General features: G+C 47.6%; 1 protein-coding gene across 9 annotated transcripts in view; it reads right to left on the bottom strand.

Moving 5' to 3' along the window:
* CUEDC1 (CUE domain containing 1) overlaps nucleotides 1-27,231 on the bottom strand; it is a 145,744-nt gene that overhangs the window by 102,147 nt on the left and 16,366 nt on the right. For 3 of the 9 annotated variants that reach the window (XM_077311585.1, XM_077311592.1, XM_077311593.1), the window contains exons 1-2: nucleotides 17,208-17,360; nucleotides 9,197-9,250 (exon numbers count right to left, since the gene is read on the bottom strand). The exons of 1 other annotated variant lie outside the window; for it this stretch is intronic. The gene's annotated coding sequence lies outside the window, so the exon portion shown is untranslated. Of the gene's footprint in view, nucleotides 1-9,196; nucleotides 9,251-17,207; nucleotides 17,362-26,756; nucleotides 27,228-27,231 lie in introns of those variants that run through there. 5 more of the 9 variants (XM_077311589.1, XM_077311586.1, XM_077311587.1 and 2 more) reach the window with 4 other exon arrangements.

The following is a 27,231-nucleotide window of genomic DNA, read 5'->3' as shown; positions in this document are numbered from 1 at the left end:
AAATCCAGATTGCAGTCCTTCAATTTATCCATCAGAACATCATGAGGAACCTTATCAAAAGCTTTAGTAAAATCCAAGTAAACAACATCAACCGAACTTCCACGATCCAGCAAACCTGTTACTTGGTCAAAAACGGAAACCAGGTTAGTCTGACAGGACCTGTTGGAGACAAATCCATGCTGACTTCCTTGGATCACCAAATCGTCCTCCAGATGTTGGCAGACCGCTCCCTTTAATATCTGCTCCATTATCTTCCCCACAACAGAGGTCAGACTCACTGGTCTGTAGTTTCCCGGGTCATCCTTCCTCCCTTTTTTGAAGATCGGAATAACGTTTGCTCTCTCCCAGTCCCCCAGGAAAACTCCAGTCCTTAAAGAAGTCCCGAAGATGATGGACAAGGGTTGTGCAAGTTCTCCGGAAAGTTCTTTGAGCACTCTCGGGTGCATTTCATCCGGCCCAGGGGATTTGAACTCATCCAGTGCTGCTAACTGCCTCTCGACAACCTCTCTGTCCATGTCAATCGGCCACCCAGACACTATCTCTTGGCTACTGCCATCTCTAGATGCGCCTAAACCCTTTGATCTGTGGGGAAAAAACAGATGTAAAATAGGCGCTGAGCCTTTCTGCTATCTCTGAATCCTCTGTTAGAGTTTGTCCATCCGCACCCAACAGTGGGCCTATTGCCTCCTTTACTTTACGTCTGCTCCTCACATAACTGAAAAATCTTTTCTTGTTACAGTGGGCTTCCCTGGCCAATCTTAGCTCACTCTCAGCTTTGGCCTTTCTGATAATTGATCCACAGTGCCTAGTAGATCTACAGTGCTTCGCAGAGTTTGTTTCCCAGCACACATCTGGGAAATTGAAATCACCCATGATGACAAGGTCCTGCTGCTTGGATGTTTTCTCAAGTTGTTCACAAAGTGCAGCATCCACATCCTCTTGTTGGTCAGGCGATCGTTAGCAGACACCAACCACCACAGTTTGTTTTCCCCTCGCTTATTTTCACCCAGATGCTTTCCACTGTAGATATACTCTCCTTCTCTAGAATTTCCTGACAGGTAAGCCCTTTCCTCACATACAGTGCCACTCCTCCACCTCTTCGATCTATTCTGTTTTTTCTGAACAGTTCATATCCATCCACTATTACATTCCAATCATGAGAATCATTCCACCAAGTTTCTGTGATGCCTACTAGACCATACCTTTCCATCAGCATGAGAAGTTCCAGCTCTTCCTTCTTATTGCCCATGCTTCGGCCGTTAGTATAAAGGCATCTGAATCCCTTTCCTTTTGGTTACCTATGAGCTGGCCTTCCTGGTTGGGCTGCACCCGATCGGTCTCCTTCCTTACACTCCCTATGTTGAACGTCTCCTTCCCCTTGTGGCTTCAGTTTAAAGCTCTCTTGATGAATCTCCCCAGGTTCCTGCCAAACACGTTCTTCCCCAACTTCGATAAGTGCAGTCCATCAGGTCCTAGTAGGCTTTCCTCAAGAAAGCCTATCCCATGGTCCCAGAAACCAAATCTCTCCTGCCGGCACCAACTACGCAGCCACTGATTCACCTCCATTATCTTCCTTTCCCAATGCATTCCTCTTCCCTTGACAGGCAGGATTGAAGTGAATACCACTTGTGCCCCCATTTGCTTGAGCTTCCTCCCCAGATCTTGATAGTCTGTTTTAAGCAGAGTCAGGAGTCAATGCCTTTGCAGGAAGGCTAGGGTTAGAAACCCACAGCCCTAACCCACATAAACTTGCGGAAGGGGCTCTGTAATGAAGCACCATCTTGCATGTACCAAGACTCAGTGGGGGAGAATGTGAAGAGGGATCAGAAACGGGGGAGAATATGTGAGAAGAGACAAGGCACTGAACATGACTTAGCAGTATGACTCGGTAGCTAAAAAGGAAAACGGAATTTGGGGCTGTATTAAAAAAAGTATAGTGTCCAGTTCATGTGAGGTAATGTTACTGCTTTATTCTGCTTTGGTAAGACCTCACTTAGAGTACTATGTTCACTTTGGGGCATTACAACTATAGAAAGATGTAGAGAAACTGGATTGTGTCCAGAGGAGGGCAATGAATATGGTGAGGGATTTGGAGACCAAGTTGTATGAGGAAAGATTGAGGGAGCTTGATCTGTTTAGCCTGGAGAGAAGACAACTAAGGGGTGATATGATAACCATCTTCAAATACTTGAAGGGCTGTCATAAATAAGATGGAGCAAAGTTTAATTATTTATTTATGTTTAGATTGTTTAATACCGCCCTGCGGTAAACATTTTGAAACATTTACATAGAACATTCTTAAAATCAATATAACAATATAACAATAACATACCAACTAGAACAGATTTTAACAATAACTTTGATGCTCCCTCAGTAGGTTCGGTCCCTCAGTCTGGGGGGGGGGGGGGACGACCTGTAGATGTTATGGGTCAGTCAGCCTCACCAAATGCCTGGTGGAATAGCTCCCTTTTGCACGCCCTGCGGAATTGTGGAAATCCTGATCTCTTTGGGGAGCTCAGTCCTGGTGGGGGCTAAAGATTCGGGGGGGGGGGAGTCAGGGCAGTCATCCATCAGGAGGAAGAGCTGGGTGTCATCTGCGTATTGGTGGCATCCCAGCCCAAATCTCTTCACCAGCTGAGCAATAGCGCGCATATATTAAATAAGAGAGGAGAGAGGACTGCCACTTGTGGGACTCCACATGTGAATTGGTGACGGCTAGAAACTCTCTCCTATTGCTACCCTCTGTCCGCGACCCTGGAGGAAGGAGATCAACCATTTGAGGGCTGTCCACTGTATCCCAGCGTCAGCAAGGAGCTCATGATTGGTGGTATCAAACGCTGCTGACAGGTCTAATAATATCAGCAGCGCTGACCCGCCTCAGTCCAGCTGGTGGAGGAGGTCATCCGTCAGGGCAACTAGCGCTGTCTCCACCCCGTGGCCAGGCCAGAAGTCCGACTGAAATGGGTAAAGGGCTGAAGTTTCTTCCAGGAATGCTGATATTTGGCCCACAGCAGCCCTTTCAACCAACTTCCCCAGAAATACCAGATGCGAGACGGGGTGCTAGTTGTCAGGCTCTTGCGCAGCCAAGGATGGTTTTTTGAGCAACGGGCCTACCACTGCCTCTTTTAATCTTTCCGGGAATTCTCCTGTTGAAAGGGAGAGGTTGATTATTTCCCAGAGGGGATTTCCTATTCTTATGTCTGGTGTTTTTAGGAGCCACGATGGACACGGGTCTAGAGGGCAAGTGGTTGGCCTTGTTGTTGCTAGCATCCTGTCCACTTCATCTAATGACAGTCATCTGAAGTAACTCACTGTTCTCTCCAAAGACTGCCAAGGAGCCTTTAGTTCACTTTCTGTGTCCAAAGTTGGTGGGAGGTCATGGCAGAGAGTCGAGATTTTGTCTGCGAAGTGACTCACAAATGCCTCACAGCTAATGTCAAATTGGCTATTGTTTTGGCACCCTTCATCGAGGGTGAAGAGAGATTGGACTACCCTAAATAGTTGTGCTGGGTGTGAGTACGTAGATGCAATACTAGTCGAGTAAAAGTTGCGTTTCACTGACTTCACCGCCATTTCATAGGCTCTTAACTGTGTTCTATAAGATGCTCTCGATTCTTCATCACGAGTCTTCCTCCAAACTCATTCTATTCATCTCAGTTCCCGTTTCCTCTCGCAGAGCTCCTCGGTGTACCATGGGGCTCGCTTGAGACGGGGACAGAGAGGACGTCTGGGAGCTCCGGGGACGGAGAGGACATCAATGGCGGCTGGCAATCTGTCATGCCAGTCACTGACTAATCCATCTAGAGAAGTGCCAGGAGGCATTCGATCCCGCAGAGCATACAGGAATCCAATCAGATCCATAAGTCTCTGTGGGCGAGCTGAAATGTGCTCGGCGCACAACTGAGGAGGAGGTGGCAGCCTAAGCTGGGACTTCAGGGTATAGTGGTCCGAGTATGGCACGGCAGTAGCTGTGACCGGATCCACGCTTGACCCCATGCCAGATCCAGGGTGTGGCCTGCCTGGTGGGTAGGGCCAACAACAAATTGAGAGAGCCCTAGTGTTGCCATGGCTGACACCAGGTCCAGCCCATTACCAGAAAATGGCAATTCCGCATGGACATTAAAGTCCCCCAGGATTAATAGTCTAGGGAACTGTAATTTCCAGGCAGCCGCCACCTCTAGCAGGGATGGCAGGGAATCTGGAGGTGCATTGGGCATGCGATATACCAGCCAGATGGCCATACTCTTGGTTGTGCCCCACCCGAGGCCAACACATTCAATTCCTGGGATTGTCGGCGCAGAGAGAGCCCTGAAGGAGATGTTGTCATGGATCAGGATTGCCACCCCCCCTTCCCGCCCCACAGTCCATGACTGATGGTGGACGGATAATCCAGCAGGGGTTAGCTCTTTAAGGTCGACTGTTTCACCGTCCCTGGTCCAGGTTTCCGTCAGGCACGCCAGGTCTACCCCCTGCTCTGTGAAATACGCTTGCAGAGTGGAGGCTTTGTTGTTGATGGACCTGGCGTTGCACAGCATCAGTGTCGGAAGTGGGTTGTTCACCTTTGTCTCCACCCTAGTGACCCGAGAGATGGGGCGGAGGTTAGAAGGGGTTTGAGCGTGATCATTTTTCAAGCCCCTTCTATTGTCCAGCCTCCTCCCACCGCCGTCTCTGCCTCTTCCCCTTATTATTAGGATCCCTGGCCCCCTTGGATCCCCCCTTGTTATTATGCCCTTATTTGGGCTCGATGATTGAGAGCTATTCATGTCTGGTTTTATATTTCCTCATTGGGTTGTCAACTGTTTAGTTTCTAGGGTTGTACCCTGGTTCTGGTTTCTTGTATGGTTGCTTTGGCTTTGGTTGATTTGGCTTTTTCTGTTTCAGGTGGTTGATTGGTTTTGGTCATTTCAAGTGGGTTGTTTTCTGTTGCCCCAGAGAGTTAGACAAGAACCAATGGGTTGAAGTTAGTTCAAAAGAATTTTTGGCTAAACATCCAGAAGAAGTTCCTGACATTGTATTTCCTCAGTGGAACAGGCTTCCTAAGGAGGCGGTGAGTTTCCCACCTTTGGAATTTTTAAAGAAGATACTAGATAATCAACTGATAGAAATGCTGATTTTATGAACTTAGGCAGATTGTGAGTGGGTGGACATAAAGGGATGTGCCAGTGTTTGTCTCTTGTGGCCCTTCCTTGCATACTCAGGGAATTGCTAATTGCCATTGTGGGGTGGTACATGAATTTCCTCCAGGCCAGGCTGGAGGGGGGAGGGGGATCACTTGGGCATGAAATTGGGGTCACTGTGGGTAGGCAGGTAGTTGTGAGTTCCTACATTGTGCAGGGGGTTGGATTAGATGGCCCTTGAGGTTCCTTCCAACTCTTGGAACATTTTTATGTTTGTTTATTATATTTATATATCGCCCTCCCTTTCAGCTCAGGCCGCTCTATATTAGTGGTCTCCAACAACCGGGCCGTGGCCTGGTGCCGGGCTGTGAAGGCCCTGACACGGTCCGCGGCTCCCTCTCCCCGCAGGGCTGCACATGTGCGTTTGCGCCATGCGTGGCCGCAAACACGCATGCGCGGCACCGCAGCGAGGCTGCTCCCAAGGGCGAGAGAACACCGTTCGGGACTTGGGGAGGGGGGGCAGGAGCCGGCCTTCTCTCGCCCCCGGGAGCGGCCTCACTGCGGTGAGGCCGCTCCCGGGGCCGAGAGAAGACCGGCTCCTAGCACCCATTTTATTGCAGAATAAAATGGGCTTTATTTCTAGTTTAAAATAAAATAACTATCAAATCTGAAGGCCCTTTGACATATGAAGCCCTCCCTAAGAGTTTCCCAAGTGTCATGTGCCTCCCCAAGTGCTCCTGCAGTGCCAAGCAAGTGTGGCTTCTTCATTGCTGCAGATGGGAATGAGGTGGCCAAATGGAGGTGCTTGAATGGATACACACTGACAGCACAGCCAGAATTCGAAAGCTGTTTCACATTGAAAAGCTCCATGTAGACAGAAAACGAGTAAAATGCTCATCTACATGGCAAGAATTCTTTGTTTTGCATTCATATCTGCCACCCATGAAACATTCAGTATGTGAGTAGCTACACAGCTGTTTTCTGCAGACTTTCCTCTATCTACTGGCATCTTCCCTGCTCAAATTTTCCAAGTTAATAATTGATACAGTAGAGGAAAGTGCTATCCAGTCACCTCAGAGGGTTTTTAAGACGAGGCATTCAGAGTTGGTTTTCCATTTGCTGCCTCCATATCATAATCCTCATATTTCTTGGACATCTCCCATGCAAATACTAATTAGGGCTGACCCTGCTTAGCTTCTGAAATCTGCTGAGGTCAAGCTAAGCCTGGACTATCCAGAAGAAATTGGTAATTGTTATATCCCTATAGTATTTACTGCTTTTTTGAAAACAGTGGCATTGCTGCAAGGAGCAGGCAGAAGGAAAATGGTGCCAACACAAAGCTGTCCCTTCCTATCTAGATGGCATAATCGTTGCTTGGATTGCACGCTTCCCACAAAGCAGGTCTGGGAGTATCGAATACAGGAAAAGGCCAACTGGGGAAGGATTAGAGCATGACTTTGCAGGAAGCGCCATCATATAGAGCTCCAATTTGAATGCCAAAACAGAGAAAAACCTTTATGCAGAAGAAGCAGTAATCTCAGATGATCCTTTGGGCTACATATGTTTCATCCCTTCCATATCCTCCTCCTTTGTGCCTAGATATTTCTTATATTTATCATATGGCATGTGTGTAGTATAGCCAGGAGATCGAAGGACTGTCTGGTAGCTAAGCAAAGTACGTTTGGAGTTGGCATGCCATTTCCAGCCTCCATTTCATGACCCCTAGAGTTCCTTGGAGGAATCCTTGGGGGGTCTCCCATCCCAATACTAGCCAGGGTCAGCCCTCCTTTGCTACTGAGATCTGAAGGGATCAGGCTTGCCTAGAAGGCTCATTTCATGTTTTCATTCTCTCAACTATTTTAAGAAAGTCATCCAACCAAGATCAAATTACTTCTCAGCACAACATAACTGAGAGCAGGCCTGCAAGGCATGGAACTTTTCAATTAAACGCCTCCACTTTTCTCATTAATATGGGCTTAATTTAGACATATGGGAGGTTTACTTTCCAGCGTGGAATAGCAACACATTAGTCACAGAACACGGGGACTGATTTTTAGAAGCCAGTCCAAGGGCAGACAAATGCACACTCTTGCTTTACCCCAGGAGCAGTCTCGTAGAAGACAAAAAATTATGTTTGACAATGACATGTTTGAAAGTAGAAGATTAAGTGTCCGGCAATTACAGTTTTATAGATGTCCAAAAGTGACAACAAATTCCATATTAGTAAGCAAAGATGACTGAAAAGAGACGTGAAAGCGTTCTGCTGCCTCTCTGATTGTCAAACCCACTATGGTTTTGCCTGACAAAGTAGCCAACATTCTAAAAGCATATTTCTTCTCCCGGATAGTAAGGAAATGCTCCTCTCATTTTTGCTGAAGACCCCAGAACAGCTTGGTTTTCAGCATCTGTGTGCTTCCAACCAGTTCTGCTGGTAAAAGATGTCACAGATTGCACCATTGCAGTGGTAGGACTCCATGGGCCTCACTCAAAAGAACCCTAGGTAGTGCTGGCTCTTACACTTCCAACTCCAACCAGCAACCAATCATTTTGTAAGTGTCACCAATGTACAACCTCTCCAAGAGGCCTTTCCAAAATATAGGCAGTTCTGCTTGTCATCAGTGCCTGCTGGATAAAACTGCCTACTCCTTTAATCACTCCAGTGGATCAATTTGGAATCGCACTTACCATCACATGGCAAATAACAGGCAGCCTTTGATATTCTGAATGAAGGTTTCCCCCCTTCTCTGAGGCCTCCCTACTTAAAGTTGGAAAGGGGGGGATAAACTGCTACTGATTTGCCTAAAGTAAGGTGAAAGCAGAAAGCCTGCATGGATTTCTATAGAAACCCAATGAATGGTGTGGGGAGAGAGAAAGAAAAGGCTTCTGGCTCTTGGGTGTTGTAAATTATTAAAGCAGGACAGGCTTCTGTCCATTAAGGGCTAGTAGAAAGATGTAAAACTGAGCGGGGTGTTATGTGGGCTGTCACCCCTCCATCAAAGGCTGGCACACCCATGTCAACCCTTCCTGACACTCCTGCGCAGACTCTGGCACCAGAGAGAGAAAAGCCAGGTCAAGCCTTGCAAAGCATAATGGGAGAGCAACTAAAATCCACTTCTTGCTCTCAAGCAGGACTTGGAGCTAGGCTTCCCTCAAACTTCTTGCTTGCAAACAAAGAGGAGTTTGTCAGCACCCCTGGCAAGTACAGAGAGACAAAGGCACCCCACCCAAGACTCCCCTCCAGCCAGCCAAGCACATTGTCTCGTAAAGGGAACTGGCCACTCTCTTTCAACACCAAATCTAATCCAAGATTTGGTCTTTGTCTTTTCCCTTACCACTATCCCCAGGCACAAGCAATCATCCAGGATTTGCCAGAAATGGGCCAGCAGCCCTTCTAGACAGGAAATATTTCTTCATATTCCCAGCAGCTAGTTTCTTTGTCTCAGCAACCCATTTCTTTGTTGGGACCTGGCTACAATCGTTACTGGCCATAAAACTCTTTGTCCAAGCCCTGGACAAGGTAGGATCAGCCCCCTGTAACCTCAGGCCACAAATTTCCTTTAAATATTGGGTTCCCACAGCCACAAAGCGCAGTCAGTTTCCAGGCTACAGAAAGTCTGTCTGACGTTCGTCTTGGGTCCCTCGTCCGTCGCCCCAAATTGCTTCCCTGGACCTCCGGAACTCTGCTCCACCCAGAAGACAGATAGATATCACTTCTAATCAACCCTTAGTATAGGTTCCTCCCCTATAAGCCTTTTCCTTGTGTGCTAGGGGCTAGGAATGTACATTTCTATGTTAGAGTGCACATGTGTTGTCTTTTGTCTAATTAGTGTATGTTAATAAAGTCCTTCCATGTTTAGATCATTGTCTGCCTTGGTTGTATCTCAGTGACATAATTACCCAGTAAACTGTGCAATACAAGGTCCCACGTTATGCCACGCTGCCTCTTGCTGGCTCTACTAGCTGATTCCCCACAACTAAATTTAGACACGTGTCCTTACAGACACGCATTTGGCATAACAGGGGCCCCTGCCAATTCAGACCAACAGCCCAGCTGCAACCAAGGAAAACAAGTCACTTACCTTTAATCAGCTCTGTATGGCCCTCTAGGGAGAGGCATCATTGCAGGGATCATACTGTTGGCCAAAAACAGGCAAAAAGAAAAGCCACTAAGTCATCATAATACAGTGTGGTTTGATAAAAAATTCACTTTGCTGAATTTGATAAAAAATTCAGTTTGTGATATCTGAAGGGGTTGGGGATGACAATGTCAGGGATAAAGCAACATTATTCCAGTTGCCATATGCACAACACTCAAATATGTCTCATGGAAAGTGTTGTGCTCCACAAACTCCAACCTGCTGGTAGACCCTAGCCCCAAAGGGGTGTGATTGGCCTCGACCAGACCCAGGGCACTTTTGGCCCTGTCTCCAGCCTGGTGGAATGATATTCAGCCCCTATCAGGGGTGACAAGGTTCCAAAGGGCCTACAAGACAGCACGTAGCCGCCTTGGCCGAGGGGGGAGGTCGCGGGAAAGGAGCAGGGCCTGCTCCTTTCCCTGGAAACAAACCGCAGCCTTGGGTGGGGGGGACACAAAAGGCTTTGTTCTGGGGAAAGGCTTCGTTCTGCGCATGCTCCTTTCCCAGGACGAACCCGAGGGGAGTGGGGGAAAAGGCTTCCCGGGAGGACAGGTCCTTGGGGGGGCAGGGGGTGGGGGGCAGGGGGTGGGGGGTGGGGGGGCCTCCTACCCTCAGCCGCCTGGGGGCCCTGCCCGCTAGTACCCGCTGTATTGGGCCTACAGCGGGCCTTAAATCTAGTCAGTAGCATAATTGCTATATGGTGCGCAGCTAGGTTCCTATTCCAACTTTTCATCATTAGAATCTAGACAATCAAAATTCCTAAGATCAGCCCTCGAAGTCTCAAGATGTGCCTACAATACTACCTTGCAACTTGAGACAGGCCTTATGAAGGTGGTTAACAATTCTTAATTACTGGCTTTTTCCCTCACGGCTTCACTCCATTGGTGATGGATAAATTTCAATCTACATGGAAACAAACTGAGAGGGGGGAAATTACAGCCTTGGGATTTTCTCCAGAATTTCTGCTGAATATGGTTTATGATCAGGCTTCAGAAGTTATTAAACTGTGAGTAGTGGATACAGAATGCCAACACAATGTAGCAAGTAATTCTGCTTTTATTGTTAGTGAAAGAAACAGGTATCGCCTTCCCCATGGTATATTTATCTAATCTTGAGGTAGCTTGTAATTGTATGTGACTTCAGTTTCTCTGATGTGTGCTGAGAATCAAACTTTGCTAAGTGTCCAGAGTTGCCTGGCTGACAATTTCAATTATCAAATGGTGAAGGAACCTTCAAGAGGATTGGCCATTTGATAATACTGAGCAACAGTCAAGAGCTAGTATATGGGGTGAAGGAGGTGGGGACCCTTGGGGGGGATTGACCATGTCTCCGAGAATTCCTTTTAAGACGAGGGAGCAAGGAAATTCATAGTCAGACGTAGGGTGGACTTAAATAAACTCATGAACATGATGAGAGTCATCCAATGGACCAGAATACTGGAAGAGAAAGGACCAAGTGACAGGTGGGCTCTCCTTAAACAGGAGCTATTGCATGCTCAAGCCATGACTATTCCAGCAAAATTGAAGCATCAATCAAGAAGCCTATTTGAATGAATAGAGAACTTCAGGAGAAACTAAGGAAGAAAAAGCAAATGTTAGAATCATAGAATCATAGAGTTGGAAGGGACCATACAGGCCATCTAGTCCAACCCCCTGCTCAACCAAAGCATCCAAGAAAAGTGTGTATCCAGCCTTTGCTTGAAGACTGCCAGTGAGGGGGAGCTCATCACCTCCTTAGGCAGCCTATTCCACTGCTGAACTACTCTGACTGTGAAAAATGTTTTCCTTATATCTAGCCTATTCATTGTACTTGTAGTTTAAACCCATTACTGCGCATCCTTTCCTCTGCAGACAACGGAAACAGCATCCTGCCCTCCTCCAAATGACAACCTTTCAAATACTTAAAGAGAGCTATCATGTCTCTTCTCAACCTCCTTTTCTCCAGGCTAAACATTCCCAAGTCCCTCAACCTATCTACATAGGGCTTGGTCCCTATGTTCAAGAAATGTTCAAGAAATGGAGGGAAGGACAGATCTCTAAAGAAGAGTATCTGCAGGTTACTTGGAACTGTAGGTCAGCCATCAGAGAGGCCAAAGCTGGGAGACTGGCCAGGGAAGCCCACTATAACAAGAAAAGCTTCTTCAGATATGTGAGGAGCAAACGTAAGGTAAATGAGGCAACAGGCCCACTGTTGGGTGAAGATGGAGACACTCTGACAGAGGACAGAGAAAAAGCAGAACGACCATTGAATAACTTACCATAAAGGTCCTTGAGGTCAGGAGGATGTTTTGGTGGGTGTTTCCCACCACCATAACTGGGAGGCAGGACAAAATTTTATTTCCTGTCCTGCGTGCTGGGAGGCATTCTGCTCCAGTCTGGGTAACAAGCCTCTAAAATCTTAGACAAAATATCTTCACCTAATTTTCCATCTCTTATAACCGATTGAATGGAAGCTAAATTTAATGAGAATTTCACTTAATCCACCTCATCAGTTCATTGTACACCAACCAGGAAGCTACAGTATAAACAATATATGGAGACACTGATTGGTTCGAGGTCAGCCAAGGGCTGAGACAAGGGTGTATCTTATCACCCTTTCTTTTTAACCTTTACGCAGGGGTAATTATGCGGAAGCTTAATCTGGAAGTATCTATGATCGGAATCAAAACTGGAGGTCATAACATCAATAATCTCCGCTATATAACACTCCTTGCTGATCAGAGCATGATCTGAAGACCCTGATAAAGAGACTAAAAGAAGAAAGTGAAAAGATGAGACTATACATAAATATCAAAAAGACCAAAATCATGACAACTACTGGCAGTAGCCCCAAAGTCACGATTAACAACGAGAACATTGAATGTACTGATGATTTCATCTTTCTTGACTCTATGAGCACTCAAAGTGGTGGATGCAGCCGTGAAATCAAACGGCGAATAACACTGGGCCGGAACGCAATGTTAGGCATGAACGGAATATGGAAGAGTAAGGATATCAGCCTTAATACAAAGTGCTGGCTAGTCAATGCCGTTTTCTTTGACATAATAACCTATGGATGCGAAAGCTGGACCCTGAAGAAGAAGGACAGGAAGAGAATAGATGCTTTTGAATTATGGTGTTGGAAACGAATGCTACGAATAACATGGACAGCCATATAGAATCATAGAATCATAGAGTTGGAAGGGGCCATACAGGCCATCTAGTCCAACCCCCTGCTCAACACAGGATTCGCCCTAGCATCGTAAAGCATCCAAGAAAAGTGTGTATCCAACCTTTGCTTAAAGACTGCCAGTGAGGGGGAGCTCACCACCTCCTTAGGCAGCCTATTCCACTGCTGAACTACTCTGTGAAATTTTTTTTCCTGATATCTAGCCTATATCGTTGTACTTGAAGTTTAAACCCATTACTGCGTGTCCTCTCCTCTGCAGCCAACAGAAACAGCATCCTGCCCTCCTCCAAGTGACAACCTTTCAAATACTTAAAGAGGGCTATCATGTCCCCTCTCAACCTCCTTTTCTCCAGGCTGAACATTCCCAAGTCCCTCAACCTATCTTCATAGGGCTTGGTCCCTTGGCCCCAGATCATCCTCGTCGCTCTCCTCTGTACCCTTTCAATTTTATGAATGTCCTTCTTGAAATGAGGCCTCCAGAACTGCACACAGTACTCCAAGTGTGGTCTGACCAGTGCCGTATACAATGGGACTATGACATCTTGTGATTTTGATGTGATGCCACTGTTGATACAGCCCAAAATGGCATTTGCCTTTTTTACCGCTGCATCACACTGCCTGCTCATGTTTAGTTTACAATCCACAAGTACCCCAAGGTCTCGTTCACACACAGTGTTACCTAGAAGCGTATCCCCCATCCAGTAGTCATGCTTTTCATTTTTCTGACCCAGATGCAGAACTTTACACTTATCTTTATTAAATTGCATCTTGTTCTCATTTGCCCATTTTTCCATTGTGTTCAGATCTCGTTGAACTCTGTCTCTATCTTCCGGAGTATTTGCCAGTCCTCCCAATTTGGTGTCATCTGCAAACTTGATGAGTAGTCCCTCCACCCCTTCATCTAGATCATTAATAAATATGTTAAAAAGTACCGGGCCGAGCACTGAGCCCTGAGGTACCCCGCTACTCACCTCTCTCCAGTCTGATGAAACACCATTGACAACAACTCTTTGAGTGCGGTTCTCTAACCAATTCCCAATCCACCTAACTATCTGAAAATCCAGATTGCAGTCCTTCAACTTATCCATCAGAACATCATGGGGAACCTTGTCAAAAGCTTTACTAAAATCCAAGTAAATGACATCAACCGAATTTCCCCAATCCAGCAAACCTGTTACTTGGTCAAAAAAGGAAACTAGGTTGGTCTGGCAGGACCTGTTGGAGACAAATCCATGCTGACTTCCTTGGATCACCAAATTGTCCTCCAGATGTTTGCAGATCGCTCCCTTTAATATCTGCTCCATTATCTTCCCCACAACAGAGGTCAGACTCACTGGTCTGTAGTTTCCTGGGTCATCCTTCCTCCCTTTTTTGAAGATCAGAATAACGTTTGCTCTCTTCCAGTCCTCCGGGACATCTCCAGTCCTTAAAGAGGTTCCGAAGATGATGGACAAGGGCTGTGCAAGTTCTCTGGAAAGTTCTTTGAGTACTCTCGGGTGCATTTCATCTGGACCAGGGGATTTGAACTCATCCAGTGCAGCTAAATGCCTCTCGACAACCTCTCTATCCATGTTAACCTGCCACCCAGACACTATCCTTTGGCTACGGCCATCTCTAGATGTGCCTAAACACTTTGATCTATGGGAAAAACAGATGTAAAATAGGCACTAAGCCTTTCTGCTTTCTCTGCATCTTTCGTTAGAGTTTGTCCATCCGCACCCAACAGTGGGCCTACCTATCAGTTGGCCCCACCTATCAAGCAGGCTACACCCTGGATCTTATTTTTGGCACAGGTCTGGATGTGGATCTGGTCATGACAACCGCTGTGTTATGGTCAGACCACTATGCCCTGAAGGCTCGGCTAAGGCTACCACCCCCTCCTCAATTGGGCGCCGAGCAAATTTTAGCTCGCCCTCAGAGACTTTTGGATCCAATTGGATTCCTGAATGCTCTGCGGGAGCCAATGCCTCCTGGCACTTCTCTCAATGGTCTAGTAAGCGATTGGCATGACAGGTTGCTGATGGCCATTGATGAGATAGCTCTCCGACGCCCTCTCCATCCCCGTCTCAAGCGGTCCCCCCGGTATACCGAGGAGCTTCGCAATAAGAAATGGGAACTGAGACGGCTAGAGCGAGTTTGGAGGAAGCCTCACAACGAAGCCTCGAGAACATCTTATAGAATGCAGATGAAGGCCCATGAGATGGCAGTGAATTTTTTACTTGGCTACCATTGCATCTGCAGACTCACGCCCGGCTCAAGTATTTAGGATAGTTCGATCTCTTACTGCCCTAGTAGAAGGGCAACAAAATAGTACCCAATTGGACATTAGCTGTGAGGCATTTGCGAGTCACTTTGCAGGCTCGACACTCCGCCGTGACCTCCCTCCAACCTTAGATACAGTAAATGAACTGTAGGCCTCTTGGCCACCTTTGAAGAAAACAATTAGTAACTTCAGGCGACTCACGCTGACCGAAGTGGACAGGATATTAGCAACAGCAAGGCCAACCAGATGCCCACTGGACCCTTGCTCTTAAAAACAGCTGGCATAAGGATAAAGGGCCCCCTACAGGAGATAATCAACCTATCTCTCACAACTGGAGAATTCCCGGAGGGATTGAAAGAGGCTGTTATACTCCCAATGCTGAAAAAAACATCTCTAGATCCACGAGCCTCTTGTGGCGCAGAGTGGTAAGGCAGCTGTCTGAAAGCTTTGCCCATGAGGTTGGGAGTTTGATCCCAGCAGCCGGCTCAAGGTTGACTCAGCCTTCCATCCTTCCGAGGTCGGTAAAATGAGTACCCAGCTTGCTGGGGGGTAAGCGGTAATGACTGGGGAAGGCACTGGCAAACCACCCCGTATTGAGTCTGCCATGAAAACGCTAGAGGGCGTCACCCCAAGGGTCAGACATGACTCGGTGCTTGCACAGGGGATACCTTTACCTTTACCTTTTAGATCCACGAGAGCCTAATAACTACCAACCCGTCTCGCATTTAGCATTTCTGGGGAAGATGGTAGAAAGGGCAGTTGCAAACCAACTGATGGAATACCTGGAAGAAGTTTCGGTCTTAGACCCATCCCAGTCAGGTTTCCGGCCTGCCCATAGGGTAGAGACAGCGCTAGTCACCCTGACGGACAACCTCCGCCGCCAGTTGGACCGAGACGGGTCAGCACTGCTGATATTACTAGACCTCTCAGCAGCGTTCAACACAGTCGATCATGAGCTTCTAGCTCACCGCCTCATCGATGCCGGAATACGAGGGGCAACCCTTCAATGGCTGATCTCCTTCCTCCGGGATCGTGGACAGAGGGTTGCAATAGGAGAGAGAACATCGGACCACCGACAACTTACTTGTGGAGTCCCACAGGGAGCAGTCCTCTCTCCTATTCTATTCAACATCTTCATGCGCCCTCTCGCACAACTGGTACGGACATTTGGGCTGGGTTGCCATCAGTGTGCAGATGACACCCAGCTCTTCCTCCTGATGGATGGCCGCCCTGACTCTCCCCCAGAAACATTAGCCAGCTGCTTGGAAGCAGTGACGAGATGGCTCAAGCAGAGTCGCCTGAAGCTCAATCCTTCAAAAACGGAGGTCCTGTGGCTGGATAAGAAGGGCCCATGTGAGGAAGTGCACCTGCCCACCCTGGATGGCGTAGAGCTTACTATGGCTCACTCCGCCAGGAACCTGGGTGTGATCCTGGATGCTTCCCTCACAATGGAAGCCCAGATCGCGAAGGTAGCACAGCTGGCATTCTTCCATCTCCGCCAAGCCAAGCTACTAGTGCCCTACTTGGCCCCAGAACACCTAGCCACAGTGATCCATGCGACGGTCACCTCAAGGCTGGATTTCTGTAACTCGCTCTATGCAGGCCTGGCCTTAGCCTTGACCCAGAAACTACAGCTGGTCCAAAATGCAGTGGCCAGGATCCTCACAGACACCGTGAAGATCCCACATCTGGCCCATTCTACATCAATTGCAATGGTTGCCAGTTGAATTCCGGATCAGGTTAAAGGTTCTGGTAATTACCTTCAGGGCCATAGGCGGTCAGGGTCCAGTGTACCTGAGGAACCGCCTCCCTGCCTATGCCCCCAAAAGAGCTTTACGCTCCACCACCACCAGCCGGCTACTGGTCTCTGGCCCAAAAGAAGTTTGCCTGGCCTTGACCAGGGCCAGAGCATTCTCTGTCCTGGCCCCCACCTGGTGGAACAAGCTCCCAGAGGAGATCAGGGCCCTGACGGGACTAAAACAATTCCGCAGGGCCTGCAAAAGGAAGCTCTTCCACCAGGCATTTGGCTGAGGCCAGGCCAACCAACCAACATCTGCAGGGCCCCTGCCCCTCCCCTCCCCCCAGAAACCCACTAAGACTCCTGGACCTGTTCAAGTTACCACTGTTTATGTTATGATATACTGTTATGTTATACTGTCACTCGGTTTATAAATTAATAATATTAATGTTATTATATGTATGGTTTCATGTATAGTTTCAGTTATACGTAAACCGCTCTGAGCCTTCAGGGAGGATGGTATAAAAATATGAATGAATAAATAAATAAATATAGAAATATATTAAAATTCAGATCATATATGTCCAGTATTATATATAATTGAAACCAGACATTTCCCATTTTGGGAAGGGCAGGAAGTCTCCCAGTGATACAGCTGAGTGATTATGAGCCGTGTTATTACAACAGAGGCATTCCCAAGTATAAGCTCTGAACCAAGAGCCAAGAACCACTGAGCTCAGAGCCATTTTTGGGTCAGGCTACACGTGGAACACACACAGACCTACCTTCACACCTGATGTTGATGTTTTGGTTTAACTCTTTCTGAAAGAAAAAACTGAAGGATGTCACAAAAATCAAGAGTCACCACCTGCCCATCTCTGGCTGTGGCAGTTGGACTGCAGTGTCCTCTCTAACAGTCCCTACAGAAGAAACTCCTGGAAAACAAGCTGTTGATTGCTAGGAGACCTCTATGATGAAACAGAATTCTACCAACCTCCTTGCCAAAAGCATTGGGTTGCTGTGTTAAGGATTCATGCAGTCTAGATTTTCAATGGCTATTCTTCAGTGTAGAGTAAGGGCTGTAGGATACATTATACAGCAACTTTGCTTAAATTCAATAGGTGTGGTTACTGCCTAAATGCAAGAATTCTTGGAAAGTCTATATAGATCATCTTGAGGGCTATGATAGAAGAAAGGTGGGACAGGAATGGAACAAATCATCACCAATATCACTTATGTTTACTCAGATTGACTGCTGGAGCCAAAGCCCACAGTGCAACAGACAGAACCAATGTGGAGTAGGAGTCAGAAAACCAGATTATGCTGGAATTCAAATCCCAATCCAGACAAAAAAGCTCACTGGATGACTTCTGCACTCTTCCAAACCAGCATATTTCACAGGGCAACAGTTCACACACACACTGCTCTGAACAACTTGGAAGACAGGTAGGATAAAACAATGATCACCATGACCATTGAAACAACTTGGTGTGCAGGTGCTGGTAGAAGACCAAGCCTCTCAGCCAGAACTAGCAGCCTAGAGCTTTCGTGCTTGCTGTGCATTGCAGGGGCCTTTATTAATTCCTTTCTGCAATACATGAAAGAGGGGGGAGCCATGTGACTTGGCATGCAAAAGCTTTGTTTGTTTGTTTATTTTTAAACTTATATATGGCCACTCTCCAGAGACTCGCAGAGGTTTACAAAAGCAATAAAAACACAGTAAAAACACCTAAAACACTCCTTAACACATTAACTAGATGGCGATCAATAAGGATTCTAATCTCCCCTCCCCCCTTCAGCACATGGGTCAAAGAAGCTCTTCCAGGGCGAGCAAGGGATTCTGATCTAACATTATCAAGGGATCCTCTGATGGTGACTCCGAGACCCTACCCTGGCCTCAACCATACACCTGGAGGAAGAGCTCCGTCTTACAGGCCCTGTGGAAAGCTGACAATTCCAGCAGGGCCCTTAGCGCTTCCGGGAGCACCAGGTTGGGGCCAGTGCCGAAAAAGGCCTCACCCTGGTCGAGGTCAGGAGTATATATGGGGGGGCCTGGGACAAGCAGTAGATTCATACCCGCAGAGCGAGAAGCCCTGCGGGGGCATAAACAGACAAGCGGCCCTGCGGGTAAGCAGGACCCAGGCTGCATATGGCCTTAAACCAATACCTTGAACATGATCTGGAAGCAGACTGGTAATTGGTGCAGATGTTGCAGCACTGGCTGAATATGGGCCCTCCAAAATGTTCTAGTGAGGACCCTTGCAGCCACATTTTGAACCTGCTGCAATTTCCAGATCAAAGCCAAGGGAAGGCCCGCATACAGTGAGTTACAGAAGTCTGACCTGGTTCTAGGTTCAATTCCCAGCATCCCCAGTTGAAAAGGATCAGGCAGTAGGTGATGTGAAAGAGACCTTGGAGAGCCACTGCCAGGCTGACTGAATGGCCTGATTCAGTATAACGCAGTTTCATATATCTACCAGAACACAATCTTAGACAGTTGGTGAGTTAGGTTCAGCCTCTAGCAGTACGGTCCTGGCTTGCACCGGATCCAGCCACACCAGAACTGAGGCATGAGGCTTGGGAACGGACTGAGAGAGCACTTTGCTGGTACATTTATATCAGTGGTGCCCAACCCCCGATCCGGGTATCGGGACCGGTCTGTGGATCAGTCAGGACTGGGCCGCGGCTCCTCCACGTCCTCGTCCCCGGCTGCTGCCTCGGGGGCTGCCCTGCCACTCTGCCGCTGGCTCACCTTCAGTGCTCTCCGGCGGCCGCCAGAGCTAGGGCTCCCCCTCAGCGTGACACTGCACAGCTGCTGCTGGCAGCGCCCCCCAGTGGACGGCAGGAAGTCAGGGGCACTGGCAAGAAAGCAAGTGGAGCAGGGGCTCAGGCAGCGGCGGCAACATCCCTCGGCAAAAGACCCCCCCCCCCCGGGCCTCAGTAAAATTGTCAAGCGTTGACCGGTCCCCGGTGATAAAAAGGTTGACCACTGATTTAGATAGCATTTCAAAGGCTGCAGTCACTTGCATCACACTCAAAGCAAGGTATCGAGATGACAACTCTCGAATTATCTCCCAGTTCCCAGATTGCCTGATGCTAGGCAATGTCAGAATCCCCTGGTCCTTCTATCATATTAATTGTTGCCTGCCCTGTTATGCTTGCCAGCTACATGCTTCTGGCACCTCAAGGTTATTCTAAGTCTTTGGTTTATAGCAGTGGTTCTCAACCTTTCTAATACCGCCACCCTTTTATATAGTTTGTCAGTTTCTGGTGACCCCCAACCATAAAATTATGCAAGTGTTCTTTCACAGAAATTAAAGCAAAATTGACCAAAGGCGTGAGGATCCATTGTTCATGATTGTATATAAATTGTTTTTTCCCCGGGGTTTCTCAGTTCAGTTCTGCCTCTTGTCCCACTATTCTGATCTCGCTTTTTCCGCTGCTCCAGATAGATGAACGCTCTATCTCGATCTAGCCCACAAGGCTGTTGTGTAGATGGTGCTCCCCAGCCAAGCTGATTGCCCTGCTGCAACCCCTGTGAAAGGGTCATTCAACCCCCAAAGGGGTCCCAACCCCCAGGTTGAGAACCACTGGTTTATAGCCACTAGTTTACCATCGCAGTTCCCTGCCTCTCTCTTTTCCCTCCCCCTATCTCCTGCTCCCTTCTTCTAGACTTTTGGTTTTCCTTTGTAGTAGACAGCTGCTGTGTTTTGTCTGCCTTTGAAATGCATTCCCAAGGGGAGGGAGAAACCGCTGTACTGTTTAATATACCTGACTCAAGCCTGCAATCCTCAGTTCAGTCAATGTATGTGATGTCTTCTTTCCTGATTAAAGAAACTTTCTTATACAGAATTTTGGCTTATTGGAAAATTGAGCACTCTGACAGTTTGACTGAACTCATGTTCCCTGTGGATTGTTACCCGATCTCAACATACAGCCGGAGACAGCCACAGAACCTTCTATAGATCCTTCCACAGAAGCTGCCATAGCTGAGGCTGCCATGGACTGCAAGCAGTAGGATGCCTCCCAGGACCGGAAAAAGCGAGTGACTGTGCCAAGCCCAAGAAAGTCAGGTATGGCTTTGGCACTAAGGACCCCCTCTTGGAGCGGTAGTGTGACTTCCCAGTATGTCACAGAGCGAAGAGGGCAGGGCCCATGACTCACTATGATGAGGAACCCCAGGGATAGTCGTGTGGAGGGGCCCACAACCAAGTAGAAGTGGAAACTGGGGGCTCTAGAGACATGGCCAAGATGAGAGGAAAACTGGATATGGCCATTGACCTCCTAGCTGCTCTGATCATGCACAAGGGCAAGAAGTTCCAAAGGATGGGCCAACAGTTCCTCACAGAGATGGGAAATGTGATTTCGGAGAAATGGGACAAAGGCAGATGGTTGAGGTCCAACTCGGAGGACTCAGAAGTGGAAACGGAGACTCCAGATCCAGTCCCGAAAACTCTGGCCCCTGTGCCCAAGACCGCTGTAGCCACAGGAGCAGCCAAATCTCAGCAGGCACAGCAGGAGGAAAAGCCACCCCTGGTACCAGCCCCAGAACCAGGTCCATGGAAGATGAATCACAAATCCCGGGTGAAATTTGATGGCTTTTCTGGCAAGTTCGCCCACTTCCTGATACAGCTGCATGGCTTCATGTTGAATTGTGGCCACTGGTTCACTGATGGGGCCGAGCAAGTATGATTTGTAGGAGATTTTTTGGAAGGAGAGGCTGCAGAGTGGCCTGTATGATCTGAATGCCCCTAAGCTACTGGACTACAAGTTGTTCCTGCAAGAGTTTCACAACCGGTTTGAGGATCCTTTGGGGAGCAACGTGGCCAGAGAGGAGCTTCACAGCCTACACTAGGGCACTAAGACGGTCTGCAAGTATGCAGTTCAGATGTCTCATGCCTCAAGCTGTCAAGTAGAACGAGGTGAACCAGATACAAGCCTATCTACTGCAACAATATCTAGGGCAAGCACACCCTGCAACCCTTATGGGATGGATCCGACTGGCCAAAGACATTGAAGTGCGAATGCAGATCCTACAGCTGGTGGATGCCAGAGATGCTGGAGAGAAGGTGGCCAGACGGCCCGGCACGCCCCGTAAAGCTGCTGCACCAAAGACCCAAGCCTATGATGCCATGGTCCTTCTAGAGCCAAAGCTGAGATTGAGCTCAGATTGGCCAGGGAAGCCCATTGTAACAAGAAAAGATTTTTCAGTTATGTGAGGACCAAAGGTAGAGTAAAGGAGGCAATAGGCCCACTGTTGGGTGCGGATGGACAAACTCTAACGGAAGATGCAGAGAAAGCAGAAAGGCTTAGTGCCTATCTTACATCTGTTTTTCCCCACAGGTCAAAGGGTTTAGGCACATCTAGAGATGGCCGTAGCCAAAGGATAGTCCTTAAAGAGGTTCCGAAGATGATGGACAAGGGTTCTGCAAGTTCTCCGGAAAGTTCTTTGAGCACTCTCGGGTGCATTTCATCTGGCCCAGGGGATTTGAACTCATCCAGTGCAGCTAAATGCCTCTCGGCAACCTCTCTATCCATGTCAACCTACCACCTTTCGCTGCATATTCCGTTAGAGTTTGTCCATCCGCACCCAACAGTGGGCCTATTGCCTCCTTTACTTTACATTTGCTCCTCACATAACTGAAAAATCTTTTCTTGTTACAATGGGCTTCCCTGGCCAATCTTAGCTCACTCTCAGCTTTGGCCTTTCTGATGATTGATCTACAGTGCCTACTAACCTGTAGGTACTCTTCTTCAGAACTCTGTCCTTCCCTCCTGAACATTTCCTGAACATTTTCCTTTTCTTTCTTAATTACTCTTGAAGTTCTCTGTTCATCCAAGTAGGCTTCTTAGAGCTCCTGCAGTGTTTTCTTCTTTCTGGGATAGTCATTGATTGATCATGCAATAGCTCTTGTTTGAGTAGCGCCCACCCTTCACATGCTCCCTTCTCTTCCAGCATTCTTGTCCATGGTATGACACTCATAATGTCTGAGTTTATTAAAGTTTGCCCTATGAAAATCCAACATCCGCGTCTGGCTACAAGCTTCCTTGGCTCCCCATCTCAAAAGGAATTCTATGAGGACATGGTCACTTCCCCACCTTCTTCACCTCCTCCACCAACTCTTGCCTGTTGGTCAGTATTAAGTCCAGTATGGCTGAACCTCTTGTGGGTTCATCTACCATTTGATAAATGAAATTGTCAGCCAGGCAGGTCAGAAACGTGCATGACTGAGGACGCTTCGCAGAGTTTGTTTCCCAGCACACATCTGGGAAATTGAAGTCACCCATGATGACAAGGTCCTGCTGCTTGGATATTTTCTCAAGCTGCTCACAAAGTGCAGCATCCACATCCTCTCATTGGTCAGGCGGTCAGTAGCAGACACCAACCACCACACTGTTTGTTTTCCCCTCGCTTATTTTCACCCAGATGCTTTCCACTGTAGATATACTCTCCTTCACTAGAATTTCCTGACAGGTAAGCCCTTTCCTCACATACAATGCCACTCCTCCACCTCTTCGATCTATTCTGTTTTTTCTGAACAGTTCATATCCATCCACTATTACATTCCAGTCATGAGAATCATTCCACCAAGTTTCTATGATGCCTACTAGATCATACCTTTCCATCAGCATGAGAAGTTCCAGCTCTTCCTTCTTATTGCCCATGCTTCAGGAGTTAGTATAAAGGCATTTGAATCCTTTTACTTTTGGTTCCTTATGAGCTGGCCTTGCCGGTTGGGCTGCCCCCAATCGATCTCCTTCCTTACACTCCCTATGTTGATCGTCTCCTTCCCCTAGTGGCTTCAGTTTAAAGCTCTCCTGATGAATCTCCCCAGGTTCCTGCCAAACACATTCTTCCCCAGTTTCGATAAGTGCAGTCCATCAGGTGCTAGTAGGCCTTCCTCAAGAAAGCCTATCTCATGGTCCCAGAAACCAAATCTCTCCTGCTGGCACCAACTACGCAGCCACTGATTCACCTCCATTATCTTCCTCTCCCGATGCATTCCTCTTCCCTTGACAGGCAAGATTGAAGAGAACACCACTTGTGTCCCCATTGCTTGAGCTTCCTCCCCAGATCTTGATAATCTTTTTTAATAGGAGCGATGGTATTCATGGACATGTCATTCGTTCCCACATGGACCATCACAAATCGGTAGCGATCGGTAGATTTGAGGAGTTTGGGCAGCCATTCTGACACGTCTTTAATTTTGGCCCCTGGCAAGCAACACACCTTTCGGGTTAGGGGGTCAGGCCCAGCCACATGGCGATCCATTCCTCTTAGCAGGGAGTCTCCAATTACCAGTACTCTCCTTTTATTTCTTCTCAACTCCATTTCTTTCTTTCCCCATGGCCTCTTCACCATGTCTTAAGACATTGTTTTGGGACCTCTTCCCTCGTTGACCCTTGCACCTCCTCTGCAAGGGCCTGAAATCTATTCTGGAGCTCCAAAGTCCCCAAGAACCGTCGCGCTCTACGCTGTTGAGTCTTTTTTCGAACTGTCTGCAGAGGCTCCGTAATGAGGTCAATCTCCTTATCCTCTTCAGGACTGGTTGTATCTTCTTTATCCCGAGTTGCACAGCTCTGGTCTATGAACTCCTCCCCTTTCTTACTTTGGGTTAGAGTAATAATGCTGTCTTTTAATCCCCTAATCCTTTCCTCCAAAAGTCTTACCAGCATACACAGATGTAGTCCATCTTGTCATCTGGGAGGAAGGCAATCATGTCACACTCACTGCAGATGATGGAATGAGTGTTCTGGAGGTCCATTGTAACTTGTCGGCAGTGCAAGTACTAGGGAAATATAATCTACTGGTTCTAATTGCTAGGCCAAGAACCCCAGACTAAGAGCCACAGGCCAAGAGCCCTTTGTCTCTCGCCCTTTGGCTCGCACCTCTGGCGAGGAGCAGCCCTTTTTAATCTTTCCAGCAATCACCCAGCAATCACCTCACTCAGCACAATAGCCTCACCTGGTCAGCAGCAACACTCCCCAGTAGCTCTCTCCACGTGCTCTCAGATGTCTGAGCTCATCATATCCCCCTTACTGTCTTTGTCTCCAAGCGGCACAGACCCAGCTTTCACAGCTTCTCATCGTAAGCATGAACTCCCACCCCTCAACCATCCTGGTTGCCCATCTCGGAACAGGCTCCAACTTGTCAATATCCTTCTTGAACTGCAGTGCCCAGAAATTGACACAATATTCGAAGTGAGATCTAACCAATGCGGAATACAGTGATATAACTTCCCTTGCTGTAGATTCTATGCTCCTAGCAATCTTTTTGTTCACCAGAGCTTCTTTCCTAGGTAATACTATGGAGCCAGGTATCCCCCATCTTATATTTATCTATCACATTTTTACTACCCAAATAATAATTTTCCTCCTATTAAAATTCATTTTCTTGGCTATCGTCCAATTTTTCAATCTATCCAGATCTCCTTGAATAGTAGTCCTTTCCTCTGGGGTATTCACCACCCCACCAATTTAGTTTCATCTGCAAATTTAAACAATATACCCTTCATTACCTCATCCAAATGTTAAACACTTCTGGCATCCAGCATAGAACCCTGTAGGTACACCACTGGTCACCTCCCTCCATGATTAAAATGAATAACTGATAAGCACCCTTTGGGTTTTATCAGCCAGCCAATTACAAATCCATTGGATTGTGATATTGTCCATCCCAGTTTTTATTAACAGTGGTGGCACCTCATCTGCAGAACTCCTTCTCTGTACCTACACACCTGGTCTATTGCATTTCAGGTGCCAAATGAGAACCTTTTTATTTTCCCAGGCTGACGGTTAGCTTTCTGTTCCCCACCCTCACTAAATTGATAGCATGTTATTCTGCTTTAATTTTACTCTGCTTACTATTTGACCCAACCTTCCTTCCAGTTAAGAGGTTCTGCAGAGACTTTGTCATGAGGGCCCCACTCTTTTCAGAATGCCTTTTCTTTCTCTGTAAAGATATTAAATTGGTTGATTTTTAAACATGAACATTTCTTATGGCATTCTTTTCCTCCATAAACATATTAAATGTCTTTATTCAAAGTGCTAGAATAATAAAAGACAAATTAATATACACCGCACAGTGAAAGGAGGGGGAATATTAATAACAACAACAATAATAATCTTAACCTGGATATCCCAGGCTAATCCAATCCCATCAGATCTTGGAAACAAAGCGGAATCAGCTCTGGAAGTCCAAGGTCGCTATGCAGAGGCAGAAAAGAGAAAATCATCCCCCAAACATCTCTTGCCTAGAAAACCCTATGGGCTTGCCATAAGTCGACTGTGACTTATTTTATTTATTTATTTAGATTTTTATACCGCCCTTCCATACGGCTCAAGGCAGTTTGCATATAACGTCACAGGGAGATACATGGAACGATCTAACTTGGTGGCATTTCCCACCACCAGAAAAGATCCCTCGTACAATTATTTTTGCCCTGACCTGGATAGCTCAGGCAAATATCAGATCAGTTCTGGTGAGCCTTAAATGAGAGACTACAAAAAAAGTCCAGGGCCTCTATGAAGAAGCAAGCAATGGCAAATCTTCTCTGAAGGCCTCTGGCCTGAAAACCCCATCAGGGGTCACCCTAAGTGAGCTGAAACTTGGCAGCTAATATTTTATGGTTACAGATATCTGAAAGTGAGTCAATCATCTTTCTCCCCCTGAACACACCACCAGCACAGGTGTGGAAGTGCTTCCTGAGTGCAGAAAACTGAGAATGGAAAGATACTAAACAGTGTTTGAGGCAACCCATAACTGAGCAGAAAGACTACAAAATGCTCACCCCAGGGTATTGCAATGAGGAAAGAGCTTTCTCTAGGCACATGAAAGAACTGCTGTTAAATCACCTGACAACAGACCAAACAGCTCTTTGCCCTATTCCCCTATTTGCAGATTTGGAAAATCCAAACTCCAACTGGCAATCTGAGTAATGCTTCTGATTGGATATCTTTCCAACAGTTGAGCAGCCATTTTGCTAATAACATTAATTGTACCAGCTAATAATATTATAAAGTGCTATGACAACTAAATCCCTTTCACAAGTGAAAGGCAGGGGCTTTTTTTCAGAAATATAGATGGCACCCTCCTCTGGGAACCCTCCCTGCAGTTTTTTCCCCCATGTGTGCCATTTTCCCTTAATGCCTGTTCCCGACTAGGGAAGCAATATTCTGATTGGCTGAGAACAAGCCAAACTCTGGTAGGAAGCAAAAGAAATTGACAGTTCCTCCTCTGGATCTTGACCCTGAAAGGGGAAGTGTTTCTCAAGAATCCAGCGACTTCCCAGCAGATCCCAAACAGCATGATTTCCTTCTACTTCAGTTGTTACCTGATCCTTTCAGGGGGGAAATCAGCCCATGCTTCCACCTGCTGAATCCTGGGCCCTTTGGAAAGGGCCCTTTGTGCCATTTCTGCCACGAAACCGGGGTGCCAGCCTGCAGGTGGGGCCTGGGGATCCCCTGGCATGGCAGCCGCAGAGATCTGATCTCGTGGAGAAGGGCTGCGTGTCTCCAACCCCAGAAGGGTCCCAGCCTGGGGCATGGCCACAGGGAAGCTGGCCAGGCTGAATGTCACCGACGCCCCACCGGCCGATCTCTGGCCCTCCCGCCCCAAATCCCCCAGGGCTCAGTATGCGGGGCGGGGGAGAGACCCTCAAATCGGCCTGCGGGGCTCCCTTCGCAGGAATTCCGGCCGGGGGCTCGGGAAGCGGGGGGCGGCGGAGGCCCGTCCGGCCACGCTCCTCCTTTGGAGCCCCCCCCCCCGTCCGGCCCGCACAAAGCCGGGGGATGCCCACCAGCGGCGGC

This window comes from Paroedura picta, chromosome 15 (genome assembly GCF_049243985.1).
Source record: "Paroedura picta isolate Pp20150507F chromosome 15, Ppicta_v3.0, whole genome shotgun sequence".
Taxonomy (NCBI): Eukaryota; Metazoa; Chordata; class Lepidosauria; order Squamata; family Gekkonidae; genus Paroedura; species Paroedura picta.
Note: the sequence above shows the minus strand (reverse complement) of the source record. Positions and strands in the feature narration are given on the sequence as shown.